Source organism: Schistocerca americana, chromosome 11, assembly GCF_021461395.2.
Source record: "Schistocerca americana isolate TAMUIC-IGC-003095 chromosome 11, iqSchAmer2.1, whole genome shotgun sequence".
Lineage (NCBI taxonomy): Eukaryota > Metazoa > Arthropoda > Insecta > Orthoptera > Acrididae > Schistocerca > Schistocerca americana.
Genome location: NC_060129.1, coordinates 184,543,277 through 184,559,685, shown reverse-complemented (window position 1 = coordinate 184,559,685; position 16,409 = coordinate 184,543,277).

Genomic DNA, 16,409 nt, shown 5'->3' with positions numbered 1-16,409 from the left:
ATAAGAAGGATGCAGCATGGCATGAAATCTGCTCTGCACTATTCGATGATTTCGCAGATCATTCGAGCACAGAGAAAAAAATCCCTTGCTAAGTTTTTCGTCCACTATTAGAATAATACAATTGGTTAAAAGATCCCTCTGAATTGCGATATAGTTAGCGAATTAGTTTTCTGGAACTCGTTAAGTATTTTTGTTCAGAGGTTGCTGAAGAATGATAAGTGTTGAGAAAGCCCTGAATTTCTATTATTGTTGACTTGTTACACATTGATAATGTAACAGCAATGCACAAATATAACAATAGAAAAGAACAGTGTATTTGGACAATAATATGTAAGAATTGGCAATAATGGTATCGATTCTTTTGCATGGCACGAATTAAGGCACATGATCGCCTTGGGCAATTACAATATTGGATAGAGTGATAAATCACTAAAAATAGAACACTAAACAAACCAGGTTCAGTAAGCACTGCCCTCAAACGAGTTTCTGGATAGTATCTGAAAGAATCAACAATAGCTGATTAGTTACTTTTATTAAGTCTCAGGTGAATTTACAGGTGTAATTACCGATAATAACAAGCTAGAACAATAAAATTAATAAAACTGCAAATATTAAGGAAAATGCATAAAAAAGTTCATTTTCTGCTCTATGTAACACCTCAGATTTTGCTGTTCTACCAAGGCACTTTACCAGCCTCACTTACAAAATAATTTCCCATTACATCTCCGTTTCTTATTGCTGACACACTTGTTCTTCTTTCAACCAAGTTGGTTGCAGTCTCAAATCCATTCACAATAAATGTGTCTTCAGTTTGGTGCCCATCTCTCTCGCGCACATAATTATGCAGAACACAACATGCTTTTGTTATGTCAACAGCAAAATCCAATTTCACATTCATGGCTCGCTGGAACACGCGCCATTTGTTCGACAGTATGCCGAAGGAACATTTGACGTACCTACGAGCCAGTGACAAACGGTAGTTGAAAATTCTCTTCTTGTGTGTAACATTTTACCATCATATGGTCGTAGTACGTGTTCTGAGAGTCTAAATGCTTCGTTACCAACAAACACATACTGTCCCAGTGGCATTTGGTAAGCCAGAGGGCTCTGGTATACACAATGTATTTCCGTTCAGACGTTTCCACAGGGTAGATTTTTTAAAATTTGTGCTGTCTGAATCTTTTCCAAACGAGCCAATGTCAACAAAAACGAATCTATAATCTGAGTCTGCCACTGCTAAAAGAACAATGGAAAAGAAGTCCTTATAATTATAAAACAGTGAACCACTCGTCTTAGGTCTGACCAACCGATTGCCCCTATGCAATTTGGGAAGTTTGCACGGATTTGGAATCCATTGGCAATATTCTTCCACTCCTCCTCTGTCGGCTCAGGCAGACACTTGTCACGCAGGCAGCCCCAAATCGCACAGCACACATTCCTCACTATGTCACTGGCTGTCGACTTGCCTATTCTGTATGTATAATGCAGATCAACTAAGTGACAACCAGTAGCCAAATACCTAAAACCAGAGATATAAATGTACAAAAATTACGTTCAATATTTAGTCATTATTTAATGATGTTAAAGATTTTAAAGTTACGTTAAATTTCCGTTTCTTTTTTTCTCCTTTGTAGGCCACAAGGCACAACAAATGTGGCGTAACATTAGGGACTATTATCGGAAATATGTAAGGAAAGTGAAGAAATCTGGTTGAGAAGCAGTAAGAATATTAAAATACGTGTACGCTGACCAGCTGGGGTTCTTGGCACCTGTTTTAGAAACAAGAGATTCAGTTTCAAGTCTACAGGAAGACGAAATTCAGCATTCGGAACATCCTTTGAAATTTTCCCTGGCAGAAGACGACACCAGCAATCCAGTAACATAAGTTGACGCCTCAAAACCTGAGCAGATTTCAGTAGGCTCATCAGTTCCACAAAAGAAAACGAAAGTGAGAAGAGTGACAACAGATTTTGAAGCTAAATTATGCAAATTTCTGGATAGTCCTCCAATTCGTTCTCCGTTCTCCGTCCGCTGAGGACGAAGACAAATCTTTTTTGATTCCTTGTTGCCCACTCTGCGTAAGTTTGATTTAGATCAAAAACTAGAATTCCGTATGGAAATTTTACGCCTACTTCAGCGCATCCGAAACGCAAAATCGCAACCATTTCATGGCTGTTATGCGGCGTGTCAGCAACCTATGCGACATGCACCAACGCATGCAGTAAGCCCAGGACATTTCCAAACATTACATACACAAGGAAATATGTACAACCAGCGTGCAGCTCCTCAATTAGTGCAGATGCAGTCAACAGTATCGAGCTGAAAGAATTCTGACGTCTAGAGAACAATCGCCTTCTACTTCACCAGAGTTTATTGATTCTGACTCTTAAGTAGAGGGTTTTCGCAGAAAAGTGAATTAAAAGGAGTTACTTTCCTTTTTTGCATGTCCATTCTGTTAATTTCATTTACTGTTAATTGTTGTTTCTTATCCTCAAAAGACAGATTTACATGTAACATTTCATTCAATATCAATAAAGAAAAGAGAATTGAACTTGTTCGTTTATTGACCTAATCATTATCTTTTTTTGTTAATTGAAATGAAAGTGTTGTTAAAACTAGTGATAGACATTACTCGATTTCTTTAATTGTAGCTGAGATAATTTTTGGCTGAGACAGGATACTTACACATTAGAATTCACTTACCTTAAAGTTATAGCCAGCATTTCCCTTGAAGGTATAGCGAGTCTCATGTTATTGTCTTGCTTCTGTAAAGCGTTTCTAAGCGTGTGATGTAATTCATCGAAGCTTGAGAAAGACATTCGGAAGAAGTTGAAAATTTTCATTTCATCCTCTCATAGCTCGTTAAATAAAAAGTAAAACGCTCCTTGCAACAACCGACTACTCACCATTGGATGCACCCAGTACTTTCGGTGTATTTTTTTCTTTTTCAGTGTTTTTAACCCTACGTATGCCACTGCTGCAGAGTGTCGAGCATCCATCGCGACTACCAGCTTAAAAAAAAATGAAGGAGAGAACAATTCAGTCTATTTGCTTGGCCTCCTCGCGGCTACGAATCGAACTATCTTCAATCTAAGAACATTTAGCGCTGTACTAGAATGAAAAGTGTATTTTTTTCTCATCTCTACTGTCATTTAATCGCAAGGTAAACAGTTACCAGGTCGACTTTACTTACTTTCTTAAAAATTGTGTTGATAATAGTTATTTAATATTTCGTGAATGAAACAGTGTAGACAAGAAAAAATGACACATACAGCAAATAGCTAACTCTGCACTTGAATCTGCAAATGTCTCTTTCTACTTTTAAAATGATGAACCTCTTAAAGATGCAACGTTAACATAAAGTGTGACTGTAAATGCCTTCACGGTCGACATGCGGAAAATAAACGAGGCACAACTCTGCATTGTGAGCGAGAATAGCCTCGAGCGTGGCGCGCCATAGGGAGCTGCGGCCAAGCGCCTATATATATCACTCGATTACTCGAGACTGGAAAGAAATATGGCTCTCCTTCCAGTGTCAAAAACAATTTCGATATCTTAGCTACAAATCGTACGCAGCATTATACGACCTCTAATGCACCAAATGCAAAGTAGCCAGCGACGACATTTTTTACTGCAAACTTTTCAAAATATGCGCTGCATTTTACTTAATTATGAAGTGTCACGATAACCAGGGGCAGCAGCGAAAAGAAAACCAGTTCATTATCAAGCTGTGATATCAGGCTATAACATGCGTAAAAATAAATTTTTTTCGTCGAATAGTTTCCTCACAATCGAATGAGAGAGATTGCGTAGTGCAGAACACAGACGAATTCAAAAACAGTGGTTTTTAATTTTTTATACGAAAAGTATAAGTTGTAATGAGAAACTAACTACATGGAGGAATGTAGCTTTCCTTCATTTAGATGAAACAAATTTTTTCGAGACAAAATAGATGACTAGATATTTGGATCTCCGCACGAACATTCGGCAGCTAGCCGCATGTCCACTACACCACTGAACACTGATGCCTCAAGACAGTTTTATTTATTTCTTTTTTCGCGCGCCACTGACAACACTTTCTTTCGAACCAGTATCCACTGTAATCCCGAAGTTAGGGTTCTTCAGTTTGCTGGTTCCGCTGGGATCCGGAGGCAACAGCCATTATCAGTTTTCCCTTTTAATTGATATTGCTTTGGATAGGTTTCCCATATTCCTTGGACTGCTTACAAGGGCGTCCACATTACATCTCATCATTCATCAGCTACTTTACAATGGTACATGAAACAGAAAAAGACTACTTTAGACAGAAGAATACAATCATATTTTAAAAACAGTTCCTGGGAAATCAAATAACAAAGCTATAAAACAATAATAATACTAAGTTTTAGTACCACGTTTCATTGCCGGCCGGTGTGGCCGTGCGGTTAAAGGCGCTTCAGTCTGGAACCGCGTGACCGCTACGGTCGCAGGTTCGAATCCTCCCTCGGGCATGGATGTGTGTGATGTCCTTAGGTTGGTTAGGTTTAATTAGTTCGAAGTTCTAGGCGACTGATGACCTAAGAAGTTGAGTCGCATAGTGCTCAGAGCCATTGGAACCACCACATTTCATTACAGTTCGTCCTGCTAAACACCACTGTGTCAGTATGTAAGCCTTCGTTTGAACACAAAGTCGTAGACACACCCTCATGACGTCACTCTCAGACGCTAGGGTACCGACCCGTCAGCTGGGCCGGTCAGGGAAAAGCTCATTAAGACCAACCGGTGCCTCGCGTGACGTAACACCCCGCCCCTCATTCATCGACACTGGGTCATTCACCTACAGACCTACTCATAAAGTAAATATTATCATTTCCTCATTCCCCTTATGTTTATTACAGATTCTTTCCATATTATGATGTCTTTCTATATTTAATACACAAAGAAGTTAGTTGATACGTCGGATTAGAGTGTTTTTTCATTTTTTTTTTACGCTAAAGAGATATCTTCCTGGCAGCTACTATTCATGCTCGTCAACATAAGAGGCTTCCCCGTAACTACCACGATATCGTTTTACATCCACTACATTTTCAATTCCTCTGACTACTTTCGACTCAGGGTGAGCCACTTCCACGACATTAGGGTGTGGTACCCTACTAACCACATAAGAACCTTCAAAAATCTCAAAAAAGTTCATCATTTCAGCGTCAATTTTGGACGATTTCCTGTGGGCTCTAAACAGTACTACGTCTCCGGCTACACATTCCTTGGGTATAATATTCCTATCATGCCTTGCCTTCCGATAAGACCCTTTTGCTTTCGTCCTGCTTAACACCAATTCCCGTTTTTCTTCTACAGTCACGTCTGATCTCTTTGGGAATTTCATCACATTCTCAATCAAATTTCTGGGCTTTCTGTCCGTTAGCAACTCATATGGAGACACCCCAGTTGTCGAATGTGGCAGTTCGTTCAGTATCTCCTCAAACTCTTTAATATACATTCCCCATGCAGTGTGATGGTCATGGCAGTAAGCCCTGCAGAGCCGTCCCTGCTCTTTCATCACTCTCTCTACCAGGTTCGAAGCTGGGTCAAACCTTGTTATATATATGGCTTTGGTGTCTAGCTTCTCCAACATCTTCTCCCATACTCTGGATACGAATTGAGACCCATTATAACTGAGCATTTTTTTTGTGGTTTATCCAAGGTGCGAACGTAATCTTTTTTTTTAACTTATTTGTCATTACTTTCCTTGTACATCTCTCTCAAAAATTTCGAAAATACATCCATTATCACAAAAACGTATATAAACCGCCCTCTTGAGGCCGGTAGTGGCCCGAATACATGCGCCGATGCCATCTCTCCTATTTCTTCCGGTATAATACAATACATCCGACCCTTGCTACTAGTTGTAGGTGTCTTCGTTTTCTGACACTTCTCGCATCTTTCCAGTACCTTTCTAGCCCTCTTCACCATATTACTGAAGATACATGTTTCTGCCAATTTTTCAGAACACTTTTTAGGTCCGAAATGTCCATAGCTCATGTGAATATACCAGAGAGATTCATTTATGGTATGTTCAGGCAAACACAACTTCCAGTTTTCCCATACCAGGTTAGTCCTGCGATATAGTATTCCCTTTTCTACTAGGTAATATTGCCTCACTTGTGGTTCTTGATTTTCTTCCCATTTCTCCTTTGCCCTACGCAACCTTTCGTCCTTCTCTTGTTCCTGTAATATATTCCGCAGATACCCTTTAATCTTATGCTCATATTCCACCCCTTTCATATATAACAAATGGATTTCTCGAAAATCCGCCAAATCTTGATTCTCCTGGTTCATCCCCAATGGCAATCTGGACAGCGCGTCCGCTACTACGTTGTCTTTACCAGGTCTGCAATGTATCTCATATTGGTATTCCTGAAGAGCTATAGTCCAACGAGTGAGTCTGCCATGTGTTAATCTGCAGCTTTTCATAAAAGATAAAGCCTTGTGGTCCATTAAATAGTATCTGCACTTTTTGAAGGCCCATACTATGGCCATTGCCTCCTTTTCATTAACGTTATAGTTACGCTCGCATTTTGTCAACAATCTACTCGCGAATCCGATAGTACGATGTTCTACCCCCTCTTCCGTCTCTATTTGTAATCGGTGGGCACCAATTCCAAAGTCCGAACTATCTGCTGACAAACAAAATTCTGTGTCCAGTTTAGGGTGGTAGAGTATTCCTCCTTTACATAGAGCTTCTTTTATGTCATCGGACTATTTCTCACACTGCTCTGTCCACACCCAAGGTACATACTTTCCGGTTAAATTATGCAGTCACTTTGCATTTAATACCTGTTTATCAGTAAATTTTCGGTAAAATCTACACAAACCGAAAAACGACTTTATTTGTTTCTTGTTTCTTGGCTGTGGGAATTCTTTGATAGACTTCCATTTCTTAGGATTCGGCTTAATACCCTCTGCTGATATAATATGTCCTAAAAATTGTATTTCGCTCTTTCCGAATTCGGACTTAGTTAAATTCACGGGCCGGCCATTGTGGCCAAGCGGTTCTAGGCGCTTCAGTCCGGAACCGCGGGACTGCTACGGTCGCAGGTTCGAATCCTGCCTCGGGCATGGATGTGTGTGCTATCCTTAGGTTAGTTTGGTTTAATTAGTTCTCAGTTCTAGGGGACTGATGACCTCAGATGTTAAGTCCCATAGTGGTCAGAGCCATTTTTTTAAATTCACGGTAACATTGCCCTCTTGAAACGCTTTCAACACGTCTTCCAGTATCCTATTGTGGTCTTGCCAATCACTGTCAGCAGTCAGGACGTCGTCCACATAAACGGTCATTCTAGACAATAATTCTTATCCCAGTATGTTATCCAACACCCTTATGAACGCTGCTACCGATATATTCAATCCGAATGGGAGAACTTTGAAATGATAACATCTGCCTCTATATACAAAAGCTGTGTACTGTTTACATTTTTCAGCCAATTTTATTTACCAGTACCTGGCAGTCATATCGAGAATAGATAATTTACTGGCCCCTTCGAAGTTTTGCAATAATTCTTTAAGAGATTCTGGCCTATCATTCTGAGTCTCTATTATCTTATTCAATATCCTAGCATCCAGCATCCAAGGTTACTCTCACTCAACCATCTCTCTTTGTCACATATACTAACGGATTGCAATATTGACTCGTCCATCTTTCGATAATTTGCAATTTTATCATCCTTTGTAACTCTTTTTCTACTGCCTCCCTTCTTGCCAAAGGTATCACATTGGGTCACAGTTTGAATGGTTGGCGCGGTTTGACTTTACACTCATAAGATTCTCCTTTCATTAACCCAGGTCTATTTGAAAATACTTTCTGATACTTTACCAGCAACTCTCCTAGTTCTTTTATTGCACCTTGGTCCATATCATCGATATTATTTAATTTAGCTTTGATATCTTCTACTGACCATTTTGCCTCGACTGGCTCTCGTCTCTCTTTCCTACAGTCACTCCCCTTCGAATCTGCTTCCCTCTGGAAACTCTCACGCATTGTTTTCAGGTAGAATTTTCCCTGCGCCTTCTCTTTAGCTTCAATGGCCCAGCCAAACTTAAATTCGTTTCTAGTACCATTTACCGTCAGGATCACACTACCCCTCTCTAAATCTACAACAGCTGCATGGTCTACCAATAAATGCATCCCTAATATAAGCCCTACCCAAAGGCCAGGTACCACTATAGCATTAACTTCTAATACAATTCCTTGAAATCTCACTTCCAATAAAGCTTGGTTTTTTATTAACTTGCTTTTTCCTCCTACTGCACCCACGACTCTAACTCCTTGTAGCGGTAACATAGGTACCTGTTCCTGGTCTCTAATTTGGTCAGAAAGCCTCTCTGCTTTGGCGCATAACTCACTACCCGTGTCCATGACTGCTACTGCTTCGATACCATTAATATCCACATCTATTATCGGTTGAAACTCTTCCTTATTCACCATTTCATCCTCCTCTAAAAGAGGTTCTTTTCTCCCTCTTTTTCAAAGCATGTTTCTGAAGACTGACTGCTCTTCAATATTCTTCAGAAAATTTTTTTAAATTGCACGAAGTGGTCTACTAATCCGTAACCTGAAGCTTCCGTTAATAGAGATGAAATCATTGACAAATACATTGGAAATCCATTCATTTCAAAATAAAAAGAGGTGTACTTCGAGGTATTGGACAAATACGTAACACAGGCAGATACAAGGTTTTCGCATCGTGATAAACTTCTCTTCCTTAATTTAAGGAATGGTGCTCAATTCGCCAAATATGCTCAGCACTTCAGTGTACACGGTGTGGATTCACTGTAGTGAATCCTTCAATCATTCGGTCTTATATGTACAACTGGAGACTGTATTTTCTTCCCAGCATAAAGAAACGTGGCGAGACGTTATCAAAAGAATGACTGAGAATGAAACGGACCAAATTCATTCAGAAGCTTTCAAACTATTTTGTCTAAATGCCACCATTACTGCTACACATGTTTCAGTTGAAAGGAGTTTTTTTCTTACACGCATAAAAAAGTATTTGAGAAACAGTATGGTCTAGTATCGCTCATCAGCTCTTGCTTGGATCTCAGTTGAAAAACCACCGCTCCGAATACTTGAAGGCCGAGACACAGTATAGAAACACAGTATGACTATGTCAACGAAAGATCTAGGGCTTCTATGCAGTCACTTGTTGAGCGGTCTGTTACGGCTGTTGATAACAAAAGGAGAGCCAAACTTGTAAATATCACGTTCAAGCAATCGTTCAAGCAGGAGAATCGTACAAACATACCGTCGTTTGATCATCCAACATACTCCCATATGGACGACATAGTAAACATCCCTGGCGTAGAGAAAGAACTGAAAGAGTTAAAAGCAAATAAGACACCAGGTGCGAATGGAATCCCAATTCGATTTCACAAAGAGCGCTCTACAGCACTGGATCCTTGCCTAGCTTTAAGTATCTGGGCGTAGCGTTGCAAAGCGATATGAGGCGGAACGATCATGAGAGAACTGTGGTAGGGAAGGCGAATGGCCGACTTCGGTTTATTGGCGGAATTTCAGGAAAGAGTGGCTCACCTGTGAAGGAGGCCGCTTGTAGAACACTGGTATGACCTATTCTTGAGTACTGCTCTAGTGTTTGGGATCCATACCAGGTCAGACTGAAGGAAGACATGGAAGCACTTCAGAGGTGGGCTGCTATATTTGTTACTGCTAGGTTCGCACAACACGCAAGTGTTGCGGACATGCTTCGGGAACCAATATGGGGATCACTGGAGGTAAGTCAATTTTATTTTCGAGAAACACTATTAAGAAAACTTAGAAATTCGGCATTTGCAGCTGACCGCAGAACGATCCAACATACATTGCACTCAAGTACGACGAAGATAAGATACGAGAAATTAGGGCTCATACGGAGGGGTACAGACAGTCAATTTCCCTCACCCTGTTTGCGTGTGGAGCAGGAAAGGAATGGCTATTAGTGGGACAGGGCACCCTACGCCACGCGCCGTAAGGTGGATTGCTGAGTACTGTACTTTACGGACTACAAGACGCACTTTTTTCTTCGAAAAGCTGCTTTCGAAATTCGGATGTGTCTTATACTGGAAATAAAAATAAAAATGTCCAGTGTTTCATTTAAAATTTCCGCCAGTCTTAAAAATTGCCATACAAAACTATCTCTACCTGGGAACATTCGATTCAGCTGGCAGCAACAGTGCACCGATGCGACGGACGCGAGTTGCGAGGGTTCACAAGCCTGCTAACACAAACCCAGAACACACTGTCTGGCCTATGATGTGTCAATGCAGTCTACGGTGCCAATGAACTTGACTTGAAAGTGATTTGTGTTATCGGTAAAAGTACATTATTCTTGGTTATAGCTAGTTTCGTAATGGAAAAAATAAAAGGTATTCATATGGAGCGAGCTATAAATAGCATATGCAGAAGAACACGGAAACAGAACAGCTGAGCGGCACTTGGGCCCACCAGCAACAGAAAAAGCCATTCGCGATGGGCGGGCTAGTAAAAAAGTTGAAATAAATGAAGAAGACTAAATGTGCAAAAGAGGACTGAGTGCAAAATAGACAAAACTAGAAAATGACGTATTGAAATGGATTCAAGAACACAGTCAAAATGGTATGGGACTTAATGCAAAAATGATTCAAATACACGCTCGTAAGCTAGCGCTACAGTGTAACTTAACAGATGTTATGTTGGTTGGTGCTACAGGTTTATGAAGCGTCATGGACTTAGCATGCGAACCAAACCAAACTACCTCAGAAATTGCCACAAGAGTATGAGGAGAAAATATTATCTTTTCACCGTTTTATTATTCAGCATTCAAAGAAAAACAGTATGGAACTAAACTACATAGCGAATATGGACGAAACTCCTCTGGCATTCGATGTGCCGAGTAACAGAACTGTTCACATGAAAGGTGCTAACACCGTGATTATAAAAACAAGTGGACAAGAAAATATGTGCTACACTGGTGTCCTTTCATGTTGTGCTGACGGTACTAAACTTAATCCAATGGTCATTTTCGAGCGCAAAACATTGCCAAAATGTTGTTAAATGCAGCCAGGTGGTGTTGATCAAGTACATGACAAGGGTTGGATGGACGAGAGTGGTATGAAGTTATGGATTAACAGAGTGTGGGAGACAAGGAAAAATGCTTTTTTGAAGAAGAGTTCTCTTCTTGTGCTAGGTCAGTTTACTAGTCATTTGAAAGATTCTGTGGCAGGGTTCAGATGGTTCAAATGCTTTAAAGCGACCTACAATCAAACAAGTGTGCCAGTGGATAAAACAGGCATGGTCTAGAGTGAGAGAAGACATTATTGTTAAATCTCCCAAGAAGTGCGACATAAGAAACAGTCTCTGGCAGTGAAGGCCGTCTTATATATGAAGAGGACAACGATGACGATGAAGAGGAAGAAGAAGAAGACGAAAAAGAAAGATCAGATGACGATTTTCCGGTATTTTAAAAGACTGTGCGGTTTTATAAACTAAGAATCTTTCTCAGCACTGCTTTGCAATACAATAACAAAAATGGTAAAAAAATTCTTCCTTTAAGAAATTGATTAAAAATTAAGGTACATCTTATAGTCCGTTATATACGGAATCTATGTAGAAGTAGGTGGATGTGAAAGATTCCAGAAGGACCATCGAGGTAACTTGTTTCACAACTACCAACGTTCAGGTGCCCACTCTGTAGCAGTTCGTTTGCAAATAAAAGTGCACGTCATTGTTGTTATTATTAGCTCCAGCAATAGCAGCAGTAGTTGCTGTCACCTTAACAAGGGAAGCTCCCGTTCGTAACCCCCGCCCCCCCCCCCTCCCCGGCCCACAGATTCAGTGGCAAAAAGCCCCAGTGGATGGCCTGTCAGAAACTGCACACAGATCAAGTATGAAAACAGGAACAACTTATACTGGAATATTAAAAAAGAAGAAGAAGCCAAAAAAAAGCAAAATTGAAACAGTGAACGGTCAAAGAACAAGAACTACGATACAGAGCAGCCAAAACGAAAAATGGCGTCGTGGTTAAGTGGTTACGGTGTTCAAATCTCTCTCGTGCTTTCATTTCTTTCAGTGCTTCGCTTTATTCAAATTTGTGCCTGTGTCGTTGTGTAACGTCCGTTTGCAACAGCGAGTTGTAAGATAGGGACCTATAATGACAGATGATTCTGCACAACCTTACTATTAGCAGCCGAAAGGAAGCGGCTTTCCAATGGGAACCGCAGACCTTTGATGACAAGGCGACATGTCAGCCGAATCCTCCACCGGAAAACATGTCCGCTGTGTCACACACGGCGTTAGTGACAGTATGTGCGTCATATGAGAGGCGTCTCTTACCGACGCACCTAGTTTGTACGACCGGTAACTAAATGACATACGCCTGCTTGCCCTATGTAGGTGTTCCTAAGAATGTGAACGTGATCACTCCCAAGGAAATGATGAAGGCAACAGTTTCATAATCACACAATTTCTCTGTGCTCAGTCGAAACTATTTTTTTAACTTTTTTGAATTTGCGTTTCTTTTTGGAAGCTTTGACTTTTGAATTCCTTTCTTCTAACATAGTTCACTCCCGTTTATTTGTTGTTTTCCTTTCTGTGAGACTATAACCCCCCTACCACTCCAGCTAATTATCATTTCCCATATGACCCTGCACCTAAAGACCCTAATATTTGGAGAAAAGGCAATTAATCCGAAGTAAAATCAAAACGGAGTAAAGTAGGTGAAATGATAACCGAATCGCCACTGCTAAGTACTTTACCAATGACAAAGAAACAAAGTTCCCATATCTGAGATTTTCCATTACACTTGAACCCATGCTACCAACCGATTCCTTCTTTTATTTAAGCTGTGACCCACATTTCTCTTCTCCCATACTTGCGTTTATCCAATATTTCCGTTTTTTCCCATATTTGCGTTTTTCCCATATTTGCGTTTTTCCCATATTTGTGTTTTTCCCATATTTGCGTTTTTCCCATATTTGCGTTTCTCCCATATTTTCGTTTTTCCCATATTTGGGTTTTTCCCATATTTGCGTTTTTCCCATATTTGCGTTTTTCCAATATTTGCGTTTTTGCCATATTTGCGTTTTTCCCATATTTGCGTTTTTCACATATTTGCGTTTTTCCTGTACTTGCGTTTTTCCCATATTTGCGTTTTTCTCGTACCAGCGTTTTTCCCTTACTTGCATTTTACCCGTACTTTCCTTTTACTTGCGCTTGTCTTTTAGCCGTACTTGCGTTTCAGTCGTTTTGGTGCTTTTTTTGTACTTGTGTTTTACCCGTACTTGCGTTTTACCTGTACTTGCGTTTTCGTCGTACTTGCATTTTAGTCGTACTTGCGTTTTACCTGTACTTAAGTTTAAACCGTACTTGTGTTTAACCCGTACAAGCGTTTTACCCGTACTTGCGTTTTACCCATACTTGCATTTTACCCGTACTTGCGTTTTACCCGTACTTGCGTTTATCCCATACTTGCGTTTTTCCCGTACTTGCGTTTTTTCCAAACTTGTGTTTTGCACGTACTTACGTTTTTCACATATTTGCTTTCTTCACAAATTTACGTTTTTCCCATATTTGCGTTTTTCCCCATATTTGCGTTTTTTCCATTACTCATGAACCCATACTACCAACCGATTCCTTCTTTTAGTCAAGTTGCGCCCCACATTTCTCTTCTCCCATATTTGCGTTTTTCCCATATTTGCGGTTTTCCCATTTTTTGCGTTTTTCCCATAATTTCGTTTTTCTCATAATTGCGTTTTTCCCATATTTGCGTTTTTCCCATACTTGCGTTGTTCACAAATTTGGGTCGCTTCCCATATTTGCGCTATTCCCATATTTGCGTTATTCCCATATTTGCGTTGTTCCCATATTTGCGTTGTTTGCAAATTTTCATTTTCCCATATTTGCGTTTTCCCATATTTGCGTTTTTCCCATACTTTTGTTTTTCCCATATTTGCATTTTTCCCATATTTGCGTTTTTCCCATATTTGCGTTTTTCCCAAATTTGCGTTGTTACCATATTTGCGTTTCTCCCATATTTGCATTTCTCTCATATTTACGTTTCTCCCATATTTGCGTTTTTCGCATATTTGCGTTTTTCGCATATTTGCGTTTTTCCCATGTTTGCGTTTTTCCCATATTTGCGTTTTACCCATATTTGCATTTGTCCCATATTTGCGTTTGTCCAATATTTTCATGTGTCCCATATTTGCGATTGTCCCATAGTTGTGTTTGTTCCATAGTTACGTTGTCCCATATGCGTTTGTCCAATATTTGCTTTTCCCCCATATGCGTTTTTACCATTTGCGTTTTTCCCATACTTGCGTTTTACCCGTATTTTCGTTTTACCCGTACTTGTGTTTTACCCGTACTTGCGATTTACCCGTACTTGTGTTTTACCCGTACTAGCAGTTTACCTGTACTTGCGTTTTTCCTGTATTTATGTTTTTCCCATATTTGCAATTTTCCCGTATTTGCGTCTATCCCGTATTTGCGTTTTTCCCATATTTGCGTTTTTGCCATATTTGCGTTTTTCCCATATTTGCGTTTTTCCCATATTTGCGTTTATCCCATATTTGCATTCTTCACATATCTACGTTTTTCCCATTACTAATGAACTCATCCTACCAACTGTCACCTTCTTCTAGTCAAGTTGTGCCCCCAAATTTATCTTCTCCCATATTTGTGTCTGTCCAGTATTTGCGTTTGTCTCATATTTGCGTTTCTCCCATTTTAGCGTTTTTCCCATATTTCCGTTTTTCCAATATTTGCGTTTTTCCCATAATTGCGTTTTTCACATATTTACGTTTTTCCTGTACTTGCGTTTCCCCCCTATTTGCGTTTTTCTCTTACTTGCGTTTTACCCGTACTTTCCTTTTAGTTGCGCTTGTCTTTTAGCTGTACTTGCGTTTCAGTCGTTTTTGTGCTTTTTTTCGTACTTGCGTTTTACCCATACTTGCGTTTTAGTCGTAATTGCGTTTTAGTCGTACTTGCGTTTTACCCGTACTTAAGTTTATCCCGTACTTGTGTTTAAACCGTACTTGCGTTTTATCTGTACTTGCATTTTACCCATACCTGCGTTTTACCCGTACTAGCGTTTCACCCGTACTTGCGTTTTACCCATACTTGCGTCTTCCCCGTACTTGCGGTTTTCCCATACTTGTGTTTTTCACGTACTTACGTTTTTCACATATTTACTTACTTCCCATATTTGCGTTTCTCCTGTACCTGCGTTTTTCTCATACTTACCTTTTCCACATATTTGCTTTCTTCACAAATTTATGTTTTTCCCATATTTGTGTTTTCCCATATTTGCGTTTTTCCCATACTTTTGTTTTTCCCATATTTATGTTTTTCCCATATTTGCGATTCTCCCATATTTGCGTTTTTCCCATATTTGCGTTTTTCCCGTATTTGCGTTTTTCCCATACCTCATGAACCTATCCTACCAACCGTTTCCTTCTTATAGTCAAGGTGTGCCACTAAATCCTCTTCTCCCATACTTGAGTTTTTCCATTACACATGAACCAATGCTACCAACCGATTCCTTCTTTTATTTAAGTTGTGCCCCACATTTCTCTTCTCCCATACTTGCGTTTTTCCCATAATTGCGATTTTCCCATATTTCCGTTTTCCCCATATTTGCATTTTTCCAATATTTGCATTTTTCCAATATTTGCGTTTCTTCCCATATTTGCGTTTTTCCCTTATTTGCATTTCTCCCATATTTTCGTTTCTCCCATATTTGCGTTTCTCGCATATTTGCATTTTTCCCATATTTGCGTTTTACCCATATTTGCGTTTGTCCCATATTTGCATTTGTCCCATATTTGCATTTGTCCCATATTTGCTTTTGTCCCATATTTGCGTTTGTCCCATAGTTACGTTGTCCCATATGCATTTGTCCCATATTAGCTCTTACCCCATATGCGTTTTTCCCATTTGCGTTTTTCCCATACTTGCATTTTCCCCGTACTTGCGTTTTCCCCATACTTGCCTTTTCCCCGTGATTGCGTTTTCCCCATACTTCCGTTTTACCCGTACTTGCGTTTCACCCGTACTTGTGTTTTAAATGTACTTGCACTTTATATGTACTTGCGTTTTTCCCGTATTTATGTTTTTCCCGTATTTGGGTTTTCCCGTATTTACGACTTTCCCGTATTTGCGTTTTTCCCGTATTTGTGTTTTTCCCATATTCGCGTTTTCCCTACCAACCTTACCTTCTTCTAGTCAAGTTGTGCCCCCCAAATTTCTCTTCTCCCACAATTGTGTTTATCCCATATTTGCGTTTGTCCAATATTTGCATTTGTGTCATATTTGCGCTTTTCCCATATTTGCGTTTTTCCCATATTTGCGTTTTTCCCATATTTGCGTTTTTCCCATATTTGTGTTCTTGCCATACTTG